The 14,544-nt window shown below is 45.4% G+C and overlaps 1 protein-coding gene and 1 long non-coding RNA gene across 3 annotated transcripts in view; both read left to right on the forward strand.

Annotated features, from left to right (window-relative positions):
- The window catches only part of LOC117192219 (SR-related and CTD-associated factor 4-like), a 180,150-nt gene that overhangs the window by 116,050 nt on the left and 49,556 nt on the right, over window positions 1-14,544 (forward strand). The gene's annotated exons all lie outside the window — the stretch shown is intronic.
- LOC117192230 lies at window positions 7,961-9,249 on the forward strand. Its single transcript, XR_004474253.1, has 3 exons — window positions 7,961-8,170; window positions 8,230-8,403; window positions 8,468-9,249. It is a non-coding gene; the product is annotated as an uncharacterized LOC117192230 (long non-coding RNA).

A 14,544-nucleotide genomic window follows, 5' to 3' on the forward strand; every position in this document is an offset into this window, starting at 1 on the left:
AAATCTGCGACTGCTAAACTAGGCTTCGCAGTGCGCCACTTTGAGCACTGCTGCAGTGACGTTATGTACTCCTCCTTCCACCGGGACCAAAAGAGCTGCTGCAGGTACGAAACGCGCTGCCAGCCGTCCAGGCGATCGAAGTTTAGCTGCGTGACGTCAGGCTCAGCGAACGAAGCAGGAGGGCCACCATTCAAGAAATGCGCTGGAGTTAGAACATCTAGATCGGCTGAGGACCAGGCGCTTTAATTCCATCTGCTCATTCTTAGCGCCGACAAAATTGGTTGCGTTGTCTGACCAAATTTGCCGCGGCTTCCGTCTGGTACATACGAAGCGCTTTAGTCCATGTAGAAAAGCAACTGTTGATAAGTCCTTTATAAGCTCCAGATGAACAGCCTTGGTAGCGAAACAAATGAAGACGCAGACGTAGCACTTGATTGGAGCCTTGTTGCGTGCCTCCGGTTTGTAGAAAAACGGCTCACAGAAGTCCACGCCTGTGATCTCAAAGGCATGAGAACCATCGAGCCGCTCCTTTGGAAGATCCGCCATAATATGCTCCAATACCCTGGGCTTCAGTCGAAAGCATCTTACGCACTTGTTTACTGCCTTGTTTACCGTCTTCCTCCCCCCAATAGGCCAATATTGGGATCGAATTAGTCCAAGCAAAGCTCGAGGACCAGCGTGCAGATTCCGCTCATGAAAATGGGAGATTATTGCAAGAGTCAGTGGATGGCTGCTGGGCAAGATGATGGGATGACGGCCATCAAAATCCAACGAAGAGTTTTTCAGTCGACCATCTACCCTGAGAAGTCCAAACTGATCCATGAATGGCGATAACGATGCGATTGAGCTCGATGAGGAGACTGCTCCCCTTGCCCGCAGTGACTTCATGTCCTCCCATAGCTGAGTACGCTGGACTAGTCGTAGCAATACCTGGGTTCCATGTTCAATGTCTGAGACAGTGAGTCCGGGGCGCCGAATTCGGTTGCAAAACTTGTGAATGTATCCGAAAACGCGTTGCAAAGAAGCAAATGAATTCGCATACTTGGAATCAGCAATAATGTCCATGTAGGGCGATTTGACCAGAAGAGCCTTCCGACGAAGTTCAAGGGCTGGCTTATCAGGTAGCACAGTAGGTGGCCAGTCATCTGAGGAGCCGCAAAGAAATGGAGAACCATGATCCCAAAGAGGTGACTCATTCAGCTCAGTCGGATGAGCCCCTCGAGACAGAATGTCGGCTGGGTTTAAAGCTGTGGGAACATAGAGCCATTCCATTTTTTCGGTCATTTCCTGAATCGTTGACACTCTATTTGCAACAAAAATATTAAATCTTGACGGCTCGTCCCGAATCCAAGAGAGCGCAACGGCAGAATCACACCAACAGTAACACCTTCCCTTGAATACATTCATTCCAGCTATCTCAGATATGAGCCTAGCCAGCAACTCCGCTCCACAAAGCTCCAACTTTGGTACTGTAAGTGTCTTCAAAGGAGCCACACGAGATTTGGCACAAAGTAAGTGACTGCTGAAATGCTGACCCTTGGACACGACATAAATGCATGCACCATAAGCCTCGATGCTGGCATCGCAAAATCCGTGAATTTCCAGCGTAGAGTCTGGAAGGAGCACAAGCCGAGGAAATTCAAGTCGACGAATCTGACCAAAACTGGTGCATATTTCCTGCCACTCGGTGTTCAGTGCGACTGGAAGGCTTTCATCCCAGGACAACTTCTCTTGGCACAAACGCTGGAGAAAGATTTTGGATTTAGTAATTACGGGACCAGCTAGTCCGAGAGGATCGTAGAATCGCGCTATGGATGACAAAACAGAGCGCCTGCAGGAATTCAAAGAAGATTGAAGGGGCCGAGAACGAAAATAATAGTAGATCAGAAACTTCAAAAATGTTTCCTTGTCCTCTTCCGGAACTCCATCCAGCACAGCAGGGACGTTCGAACACCATTTCCTCAATCTGAACTGACCTCTAGACAAAGTTCCAGTAGTTTGCTCCCGAATCCGGATAGCCTCCTCCTGCGAGCTGGCTCCAGATATCAAGTCATCCACGTAGAAGTCACGGCGAAGGATTTCAGCTCCAACTGGAAACGCCATCTGCTCGTCTATTGCCAACTGATGCTTCGCTCGCACAGATAGGTAGGAGGCAGGCTTCGTCCCATAAGTAACGGTGTCCAATTGAAACACACGCAAGTCTTCTTCCCTGGAGTTTCTCCACAGAATACTCTGCAAGTTGCTATCCTCGGTCGAGACTCTTACACAACGGTACATCTTACAGATATCTCCCGTAATCGCAACGGCGTATGACCGAAATCGAAACAGTTTGGGTTTGATTAAGGGACCAACCATTAAAACGTCGTTCAGGGAATATCTAGATGAGGTTGAAGCGGATCCATCAAAAACGACGCGAAGCTTGGTCGTAGAACTATCTTCCTTCATGACGCAATGGTGAGGCAAAAAATATCGGCAGTTGCTGATTGACTGGGTAGGAACCTGAGACATATGGCCTAAATCAATGGTCAGGAATCTACGAAGCGCTTGATTGTAAGATTCTCCAAGGAGATCCAAATTATATTTTGCTGGCAGCCGAACACAATAATCGCCTTTATGTAGTCGACGGAAATGCTGCACAAAGTGTGCTTCACAATCTAGCTCTTCTTTGGTAGACTTTGTTATTGGTTCGATGCAATTTTCTACCTCCCAAAAACTCCGAAGAAGCACCTCAAGCCGATCCTCTGGACTATTATCCTCAGCAGCTACGGCCCGAGCGCGAGAGACCATCAACGAGGAACCTTTTAAACGCGAACAACTTCCAGACACGACCCATCCCAAGCGCGTTTTCTGAATTGAAGGCAATCCTGGCAGTAGCTTGACCTGACCAACACACAGGAGCTCGAAAAACAGACTTGCGCCAATTAGCAGATCGACGCGCTGCGGCTTATAAAACTCCGGATCAGCTAGTGGTATGTTAGATGGAATGCTCCAGTTTTGAGTGTCAATTCCAAAGCTTGGCTGTCGATCGGTTATGCTGGAGGCTACAATGGCAGTGATGAGAGTTGAGTAATCCGATGAGCGAGAGTGCAGGCTAACGTTGACCGAAAATCCATCCGTGACGAAGCTAGAGTCGCCTATTCCCGAGACTGCAGTCGATGATTTCATTTTTCGAAGCTGAAGCTGATTCGCGAAACGAGAAGTTATTAGATGCAACTGGGAGCCGGAATCCAGCAACGATCGGCAGGGAACTAAAACTCCGGAACGATTTTTGACTAAGACCGTGGCCGTGGCAAGTAAAACAACACCATTCCTGAGATCTTGGGCAATAAGGGCAGACGAGGTAGCCGCTGAAGTAGAGGGCGCAGTGGTATGCTCAGACGGCGTAGACTCAGACAGTGCAGACTGAGATGGAGTATACGGCGCTGATTTCCCTTGGACTGCGGTATCTTCAGGGCTACCAAAATGAAGGAGGGTATGGTGTCTACCCCCGCAGGTACGACAGTTGCTCGAGGTGCACTGAAGTAATCGATGCCCTGTTCTAAGACAATTTATACACAACGAAAGCCGCTTGGCTTCTTTATGGCGATTTGTGGGGGACAGCGCTTTAAACTTCTGGCAGTGCTGGACCTCGTGAGCACCATCGTTGCACAGCGCGCAGCGTGCTACGGTTTGGTTCGTTGTAACCAATGTGGACCTAGAATTATTATGCTTTCTACTTCTGCCCACCTGATTGCTCAACGCATAGCTAGCCATAGAAAAGTCCATCGTCTCCAATGATCTGCATCGCTGCTCCAAGAACGAGGCCATAGACTCCCACGACGGAATTAAGTTTGCGAATGCGGGGTCGTTGAATCGTTCCTCCCACTTCTCATGGCTCGCTGGATCCAGTTTTCGGAGAATTTCCTGCACGACGATGCATCCTGCGATCTGCTCAGTGGTGCCCAAACCCTGGAGCGCGCGCATATGTGAATTGAACTTGTCTGAAAGCTCCCGAAGCATGACCACTGACCCAGGTTCCACAGCCTGGAGCGCCAAGATCTCATTGATGTGTGCCTGAAAGACCAATCGCCGATTATTGAATCTGTTTTCCAACAAATCTAATGCCACAGCATAATTGCCATCTGAGATTTCCAGCGACCGAACAGTCTCCAATGCCGAATCCCGCAGACAGGAACGCAAATGCTGGAGCTTTTCTATGTTTGTTAAGTCCGGATGGCTGTCGATGATGGTGGCAAACATTGAATAAAAGTCCGTCCAGTTCGCATACACGCCGCTAAACGTCGGCAATTGTATAGGAGGCAGGAATGGTACTTGTCTACGGTGAGGTAGAAATTGCGAGCCGGCAAACTCAACCGTAGTATTTCCTCCAGCCAAGGTAGAATGAAACGGCATGCGGCCGCTACTCTTAGCCATTTCCCTCATAATCGTCGCCTTCAGCGAGCTTGCAAGTGACTCAAAAATGTCACACAAACCACTGTGAATTTCGCTTCGATCCAATTCCTCAAGCTCGCCGTGAAACATCTCAAATTTGCTGATCAACTTCTCGACTTGCTCTTGCTTTACCACGAGCATGTAGTAGTCACAGTCTGACGACTCATTCTGCCAAGCGGTAGCTAACCTTTTCATTTTCTCGCATAATTCCGTTGACTTAAGCTTCAAAAAAGACACCCTGTTTTGCTCACTGGTCATTGGAATTTCGTTAGCAGCATTAATTTCCATGGTAGCGGCAGCGTTAGCAGAAAGACCAACGTCTCTAGCGGGAAGATGATCGCAAAGAGTAACACGAGCAATAGACGACAAGAACCGAGCCCAGCAAGCGAACAGCTATGTACGAACTGTATATACAAAGGCGACCGGTGTAAGAAACGTTTCTTGCGGGAAGATGACCGAAAAGAGAAGCGCAAGCCAACAGCTCCGTGCACTACCGAATATGCAGGGGAGGCCGGTGTATATATGTATGGATAACTTATGTGGTCGATGACACTGGTTGAGATGGCAATTAGTTAAGATCTTTGAATGGTATATTAGTTTGTGATTGCACTGATGGATTATTTATTGCACAATCACGTCGTCATATGTACATATGGGGATGATTGGGGCGAACGATTGATGCGAGGATGTTAGTCTAATAGCTGCGACGATTAGCTCAAGACTGCCCATGCAAGGGCTGACGGGCCAAATTGCCGGGCCCTATGCAGCAAGCTTAGACGCGAGCGAGAGCGTATGATAGCCCGAGAGCGTTAGAGCTGCTCGGGGACGCTGTTAAGCCGAGTCCGAGAGATTGCGACATAAGGAGACGAAAGAATTCCGCTGCATGCGCATATGCGGTAGCAAATGATCTTTGCAGTGGGGGCTTTGGAAACGACAACACCAAAATGCATTTCCTTTGGGCCGCACCACTGGCAATAATTTAAAATATTTAAGCTGCTTGACCCGACAACCTCTTTTTACGCAAAATGCAATAAAAGCAAGTGTTTAAAATAAACCAATCAATTAGAAAATAGATTCACTAATCGGATAAAATTATGCGGGCATGGCTAAATGTTCTATATAGCTGATAATATTCAACGGATTATCAAAAACGAGGAATATGTAAGACAGAACTTAAATTCGTCAGTATATTTACGGTATATTTTTAAAATTTGACGGTATATTTTGGTATATTTCTGAGGGTCCGACGGTATATTTTAACGATAAGTCCGCGGTCACACTGCTGAGTAAAACCTTTAAAAAAATATAATACTACGGTGGCCACCCTTTGGCAGGTTCAACGTGAGTGTAGAAAGTGGAAAGATGATTTGGTTCGAGCGTATGAGCTGTATGACTGTCTGATCAATTGGATGATGTCGTTTAGTCTTTTCATTTTGGGTCTGTTCTGCAAGCCGTATTTGATAGTTCCCTTGTTGGCAGCTGGGTTCTTCATGGTGCGCCGGATCTTGCTGCGGCGGGCAAAGCGGACCCAAGCCTGGAAATCGCCGGGTAACAACGAGTCTGGGTCGTCCAGGCATTACTCCATTAAAACCCCACCATCAAGCGACACGGAGAGCTCCCTGCCCAATAGCGTCGGTGACACATCCCAGAAGTAGTCGAGCAACGGATAATCACACGATTCACACGGGTTTATAAAACATATAACATACGTCTGAAATACTACATACACATTCCATGAGAACACTCATACATGTGCACGGGTGTGGATGGATCCTAAGACTAAAGCAATTAAAAAATACTGCACTGTACCATCGTTTCATCCAAAAGAATACTAGGACTTGAGCAGAGTGGGGATGTCTACATTGCGCAGAGCGTCTCTTGCTTTGAGGAGCATAGTATTGTGCGGCTGGCCAGTGAGGCCGGCCAAGTGATGCATATACCTGTCAATGTTGCCAACGCTCGGACCGGACGGTTCCAGCGGAGGCAATGGGACACCATTGAGGGCTGCAACCAGCTTCTGCCGCAGACCCTTCACGTACGCCTCCAGTCGCACATTCTCCTCCTTCAGTTCGGCCACCTCGCCCATCACCTTGGCATAGCCAACCTTGGTGTTGTCCACGTGCTGCTCCAGCACCGCATTTAAATGTACCACCTTAAATGTACGCTATAATTTAGAATTTAACCTTTTTGAAACAACCACAACAACACAACTATCAAACAAAGCTATTTTCTATTTAAGTTTTAATTTATTTTTGATTAACTTTTTTTGCTGTTCCTAAGAAACAAATCCAAACGAGGGGGAACGTTGTGAGTTGCTGCGGACACCGCAACTCTACAGTTATACCCGATACTAAGTCAATATGGCTCTCCTCCGGCAGACACCGCTAATTTTAAACGACACGACAAAGAATGCGTGCGAGAGAGACAGAAAATCAGTCTGAGCGTGACGTCGGGCGCTGCGTAGCCACTGCAAATTGATTTCTTGCTGTTGGCTACAAAAATGATCCAATCTGATCCTGATTCAGCAATTTGATAGATATGGTCATTATCTATGATTCTGCGTTTTTAGTTTTCTCGAATGTGCAATATTGTGGATGCAACAGATTTTCGTCCTTTGTGGGGGCGGAAGGGTGTGGGGCGAAATCTGTATATTTTACAAGGCATTTGTCAGAAGTAGGCTAGAGTACGCGTGCTCATCATTCTGCAACCTGTCCAAATCTGCCTTGGCCAAAATCAAATCCCACTGCAACCATCACCTCAGAAAGTCCCTGGGTCTGATAATCTGCACTCCCGTTCCTATCATATATCACATGGCACGCTAACATCCCTCAGAACACTTCAGTTGACGCAGCAGCCAAAGAAGCCCACAGACGAGGAAAATACACAGTGGTTAAATGGAACCTTAAAGACGCTATGTGCGAAATACACAGAATCTTAAAAGCAGAATGGGAGAGAGAATACGCCGAGTTTGCTACTATCAAGCACCGAGGTTACTGCTCGCTTTTCCCCTCAACATCATCCAAACCGTGGTTCCTAAATAAAACTAAGCTTAAAGCCATTGACGCTAAAAGAATCAACAGACTGCTTAGTGGTAACGCATTCGATAGGCACACTCTCGCCAAAATGCATGTAGTTCCTAGTAACATATGTGATACATGCGATAGTATCGATATCGCCTCGCATTTAATTTTCAATTGTACAAAGTACAACACAACAAGGCAAAACTTCCCATCTCTAAGAAAATATAATGATATTTACAAATTCTTTGAAAAAGAAAACATCAGCGCGTACCAAACACTAATTGACTTCATCGACGAAATTTATGTAAAGCTATAAACAGTACTCCAACATCTTCTATTCTTTGACTTGGCAATTTCCACCTTCAAAAGGCGAGCGGCCAAATAATCCCACGCTACTCACGGGTAGCTTGGTAACTTAAATCCTAAAAAAAAAAAAAAAAAAAAAAAAAAAAATAATATTTATTTCGTCAAACCTGAGCAAAAAAAAAAAATACATTTGCTCCTTATCACTAGGATAGTACCCATAGTACCCATAGCAATAATATTCAAAACAAAGTAAAGGAAAGAAACATGAAAAAGCAGCTATACGGAACTCCGCGGGAGTCATCGCCAGGATTCCGCCGGCTATGTGCAGACAGCACGCAAAAGTCTTTTTTTGGCGGGAACTCGAACTGCTCTACACCTTCAGGGAGTTTGAAAAAAACTGCCCTGCACAAGAGGTAACTAACAGGAGTGTCTCGCCTATTTAAAGATGATTTCAAACACTTTTTCCCAACAGCCGGCATAGTTTGTCCGGGCGATCACCCAATCGATACCCGGCATCCGGTCGGACTACAATGTTGTGGAGAGCTTTGGTTTTCCCCTGCCCGTCGTAGTGAACGAGGCCTTGACCTTTGTGGGATCTGCTGTAGGAGCCGTTTCTGCGAAGGTTGCCCAAAATGGCTGGGCTTGGGTACGGGCATAAGCACGGATCGGATAATGATTTGGCTGGGTATTAAATTTCCGCCCTATTTCAGGTTGTGCACGGTCGCCGACTTTTAATTTGGCAGTACAAAGAGACGTCCAAGGGTGCCAAGCAACCTAGGCGGGGAGGTGGCTTGTCCCAATGCCGCGAACTACAACTGCCCTACTCCGATTTAGGGTACAACAGTGAGTTGATTAGTTTATTCCAGACAGACGGCCAGCAAATGGCATCCTGCATAGCAGTTTCTGCAACGAGAGATGTGCGCTATTGGCCATCTATTGCCCACGACGGGAATAACGTGAATCTACCGATCCTAACCGGTCAGGACTTCGTTCAGATCATAAATCTACCATTGCAACAGGGCTACCTTGCTGTGACCTCAACTTGCAGGAAGGTCACTGTGCGAACTGTGCTGACGTGCAGGTGAAGGTGCAGTTGAGTTTGAGTTTGTCCGCAAGAAGCGCCCAAAATGTTGTTATAACCGAGCGGAGCCGAGAGTAGCGGTCTAGGATTGTCTCCAATTTAAAATTAATCTCTAACTATATCTGCGATAAAATTAAACTCTTTAAGCAATAACTTTACCACAATATGGCTCAACAATTGGTTCCACCCTACCCTCGAGGGGCTGAGGGACGTTATTGAGCCATAAGTAGATACAATACTATTTTTGCCACCAAAAGTAAAAAATAATACTACCCTCGCCTTGCCTTGCCTTGCCATAAAGAGCGAAAAATCATTGAAAAACACTGCAAATATTTGAGATCAGAGCCTAAGAAACGAATAGTTGATTTAAAGATTTAAAGATTAAAGATATGTTGTACAATATATGACAAACGAGGTGGAACGTTGTGAGTTGCTGCGGACACCGCAACTCTACAGTTATACCCGATACTAAGTCAGTATGGCTCTCTCCGGCAGACGCCGCTAATATTGAACGACACGACAAAGAGTGCGTGCGAGAGAGACAGAAAATCAGTCTGAGCGTGACGTCGGGGGCTGCGTAGCCACTGCAAATTGATTTGTTCCTTTTGGCTACAAAAATGATCCGATCTGATCCAAATTCAGCAATCTGATAGATATGGTCATTATCTATGATTCTGCGTTTTTAGTTTTCTCGAATGTGCAATATTGTGGATGCAACAGATTTTCGTCCTTTGTGGGGGCGGAAGGGGTGGGGCGAAATTCTGAGATATACGTTTTGTAGTGAGATCTAACAGAAGTGCGGATACCAAATTTGGTTACTCTAGCCTTAATAGTCTCTGAGATTTGTGGATGCCCCAGATTTTCGTCCTTTGCGGGGGCGGAAGGGGGTGTGGCGAAATTTGGACACGAAACGGTCAAGGTCCGATATCACAGGAGTGTGGATACCAAATTTGGTTGCTCTGGCTCTTATAGGTTCTGAGATCCTTGAGCTCATATTTTGCAATTGGCAAAACCGACCATGAAACCTGTGTGTTAGAGAGAGACAGAGCGAGATTCTATTCTTGATTTTGGCTATAATAATTATACGATCTGGTTGAGATTTTACACTCTAGAACATATAGTCATCCTCTACGATTCTGCGTTTTTGGTTTTATCGTATCTTTAAAAATGTAGATGCCACAGATTTTCGTCCTTTGTGGGGGCGGAAGTGGGCGGGGCGAAGTTTTGAAATTTTTTTGTAGCAGTGACATATCACAGAAGTCTGGATCCAAAACATCGTTGCTCTAGCTCTTATAGTCTTTGAGCACTAGGCGCTGAAGGGGACGGACGGACGGACGGACGGACGGACGGACGGACAGACGGACAGACAGGCAGGGCTCAATCGACTCGGCTATTGATGCTGATCAAGAATATATATACTTTATGGGGTCGGAAACGATTCCTTCTGGACGTTACACACATCCACTTTTACCACAAATCTAATATACCCCAATACTCATTTTGAGTATCGGGTATAAAAAGAGAAGAGAAGCCAAAGGTAAGTGTTCGGAGCAGAACCCAGCCGATTAGCTGCTTGCCAAATAGCACCTAATTCTTGGCCCTCAGCCGCTTATTTTGTTTGTTACTTATGTCTATGTCACTCATTTGTTTGTTAAAGCTTTGCGCTTGCTTGCCCTGCTAAACGCTCTCTGCCAGCTCGCTCTTCGCTATCTCCGCTTTGCGTCTGCCTACCGACGTCGGCCGAGCGAAGCTGCGCTTAGCGATCGGAGCGGCAATGTAAAGGGCAGGCAAGCCACACTTGCAATTTGGATGTCACGCATTAAAGAACATATCGTAATTTTATTTCTGCGCCGAGTTTTGTTTAATTCGAAATAATTAGTCGGCCGATTGGGGATAAAAAACATTATCTCCACAGTAAGGTTTTTAAGAAAAACATTGTCCGGCGGACCCGCACCCGATGCTATAACAACGTTTGGTAAGTGTTCTCCTAAATTTGTAAACCATTCAAAACAAAGAATCAAAAACTTGCTCGAAAACGCAAAATGCCAACGAAATGTCAAGAATCGTCGAATCGAACCACACGTCAACACACGCCAGAGAATGCAGTTTTTTGCAAACTCCAAAAATGCTAAAGAAAATTGTATAGAAACCAAAAATTAAATAGTCCGCAAATGCCAGCAACCGTAAAACCTATGCATGGATATAATGATATTGCGTGTGCAGTGTACACCAATACAATACAATAATCTGGACCCTCAAGAGAAAGAGCAACCAAACTCTAAAAACGAAAAAAGCATACGATCACATATTTTTTTGAAATATAGTTTTTAATTTTGTCTGTTCGCTCTGCGTTACGTTACATGTTTGAGCTGGCGTATACCGTATCTTTACGGTATATCGGTATATAATTAGTATAGAAATCCAATAAATGCAAGTATTTAGAATAGGCCAGTCAAGTTGAAAATTGATTCATCAATCATATAAATTTATGTGGGCATGGCTAAATGTTCCATATAGCTGGTAATATTCAATCGAAGATCAAAATTGAACAATAGGAACAACTATCCTCTCGTTTTTTTTTGTTCGACCATTTTCGTTAAAACCTCTTTTTACGCAAAATGCAATAAAAGCAAGTGTTTAAAATAAACCAATCAATTAGAAAATAGATTCACTAATCGGATAAAATTATGTGGGCATGGCTAAATGTTCTATATAGCTGATAAAGCGCTGATTATCTTTCGTAGTGATCAGACGTGTTTTTGTTTTGCGCTCCGCATTTTTTCCTTTTGTTTTGAATAAACAGCCGGTGTTTTCCTAACTAAATTCTAATTATACTTTCTAACCAGAAACCAATCTGGAAACCTATTCATTTACGCGAGTGCATGCCTTTTGATTTGTGTTAAAACATTATTCAACTTTTTATTTTTCGGCGTCGGCTTGTGTTTGTGTTGTTGCAGTGAGTGAGTATTGCATTGCAGTCCGCTCTCGTCTGGTAGCTTTTGTTGTTTTATCACTCTCTCGCTATCACCTCAACTTCAACTGTTCTTTTTCTCTCGCTTTTTAAACTTTCTGAGCAATTGCGCTCTCTGCTTAGGAGCTCTCGCTATAACCGCTCTCCACTCTGCTCTCTTTTTTTTACCAATTCCGCTTTGAGCGTTGTCTGGCACATTGGACTGATACCAATTTGTTTTGCAGATAATTGTAAATTGTAATTGTGTCATTGGACTGATACCAGTTTGTTTTGCAAGTAATTGTAAATAAATAATAATAAAATGGAATACGCTGTGGTCTGTGCCAAAAAAACCTGCAAGAAGCAGATCACCCACGATCAGCCGAATGTCCCCTGCTGGCTCTGCGACAGCGTAGTGCACGCAAAATGCGCTGGATTTTCTGGCCTCGTGAGTGATGCTATAGCCAAACGTAATGGCTTGCATTACAGTTGCGAGGCATGCGGTGGAGAAGGACATGGTATCTTTCATGAGGCAGACGCGGAGTCGCTTTAAGGAGCTGACCGTTGGTTTTAAAAACCAATACGATCGGCTCCTAGCCATGGAGGCTCAGTTTAGCGGTTTAAAACTGCTGAATGAGTCTCCGAGGCGCAAAAAGGTCACTCCGCGGGATCTGCAATTGCCAACCGTCACTCAGCCGTGCGCCGCCGAAAAACTGACTCCGACCACTCCAAGTGTGCAGCAGTTGATCTCGTTTGCCACTCCAAGGGCAACGACAGCTGCTGGCGATGCAGATTCGGTAGCCCAATTCATCGCCTCGGAGAATGTGCAGCCAAGTACGTCTGCAGCGTCCGTGTCCGTGGTGTCCGCAAGTTCGCTAGTTGTCCCGTCTATCCCGATCACACCAGTAAATAGACGTTCCGGACCTCCGGATATTGCCACCACAGGTACTAGGCCTGTGGTGACTAAACCACTGGTGGGAGTCCCACCAAAACGACAAGTTTTTGTTTCACGGCTGGCCCCTGACCTCACATCTAATGATGTAATTGCTTTTATTCAAAGCAAAATAAAAGCCGTGGGTTTAAAGGTGGAGAAATTTAACTTCTCTTATGCCAGGGAGATAGCCTCGTTTAAGATAAGCATCTCCCCAACTCAATTTGACACCATTTGCTCCGCCAAATTTTGGCCGGAGCATTTGGTGGTGAAGGAGTTTAAGGCTAAGAAGAAGAATAGGCCCCCCATATCCCTTCCAAATCTTTCCAGTGTGCCACCCTCAACCTCAACTTCCTCTTCCTCAACTTCCCGTCTTGCTTCCACCTTTCCAAAAAACTAACTTCTCTTTTAGTAACCTATCAGAATGTAAGAGGCTTGCGCAGTAAGCATTTGCTTCCCACGTTATTGTGTTTACTGAAACCTGGTTAAAGCCGGACATTCTTAGTTCCGAGGTTTTGGCAGGTCGGTACACAACTTTTAGAAAGGACCGTTCGTCTCGACGTGCAGGGGGGGTTCTAATTGCAGTGGACTCTTACTTCACGTTGGAACATTTCACAGTCCAAGTTCAACAGGAACTGGAATTCCTGTGTGTAAAACTGATTCTTCCATTTGCTCCGCCAAATTTTGGCCGGAGCATTTGGTGGTGAGGGAGTTTAAGGCTAAGAAGAAGAATAGGCCCCCCATATCCCTTCCAAATCTTTCCAGTGTGCCATTACTTGCTCGTATATCCCACCTTCTTCGGATATTTCAATTTATGAGCAGCACTTGTCCGCTTTAACCGCTGTTTCTTCCTCGCTATCTGATAAAGATCGTATGATAGTTCTTGGTGACTTCAACTTGCCAGGAACTGTTTGGTCTTCGGTAAACGAGTCTAGTATCCTAGTGCCCATGTCACGACATGACTTTGTTGACGGCTTGCTTGACCTATCCCTGTCTCAAGTCAACCATGTGAAAAATTCCTTGGGTCGATTGCTTGATCTGTGCTTTGTATCGGATCCGACCATAGTGTTGTTAACCCGAGCCCTTCCGCTCACTATACCTGAAGACGCCTACCACCCTACTTTCGAGGTGTCGCTAGATATAGGACCAACTGTATTGGATCGGTCGAGTAGGCTGCCCGAACGTGTCCGCTGCTTTCGTAAAGCCGAGTTTGCGAAGCTTAATAACCTCATTAGGGATTTTGATTGGTCCGCTTTGTACTTGTGCACTGATATCATAAAAGGCACAAACATTTTTTACAATGCTCTTGGCACATTTTTCGATTCTTGTGTCCCGCTTTCTTGTCCGACTTGATCTGGAAAACCCCCTTGGTTTACCAAAGAGTTATCCAGTCTAAAAAACTTAAAATCAAGTGGACGGTTTTCTAAGGGTTAAACTACAAAGAGAGTGAGAGCGCTCTAACTGCGATTGCCCACTCGGAGAACGGCGTCGTTTCATGCTAGGGCGGCGTAACCTCGTTTCCGATCACCATGAAGAGTCTTCGTTTGCGTTTCGACGAAATCACAACGACAATTAGCAGTTGCAGCCGGCCGCGCTTAAACCCGTATTACCCATTACATACATACATACTCTATACGCGATTAAGATTAAAGTTTAAGTTGATTGAAGTCCAAATGAATAAATCTCGAATTGTCTATATCGTGTAGTACATTATTAAACGCAAAGATTCCCCAGAGCATTTCTGCTCAACATTGAAATCTCGTATCGAGGATTTCACAACATTTTTGGTGGCCCATGAGGGGAACCGCGTTTAATTCGTACTATA

Source organism: Drosophila miranda (assembly GCF_003369915.1).
Source record: "Drosophila miranda strain MSH22 chromosome Y unlocalized genomic scaffold, D.miranda_PacBio2.1 Contig_Y2_pilon, whole genome shotgun sequence".
Classification (NCBI taxonomy): domain Eukaryota; kingdom Metazoa; phylum Arthropoda; class Insecta; order Diptera; family Drosophilidae; genus Drosophila; species Drosophila miranda.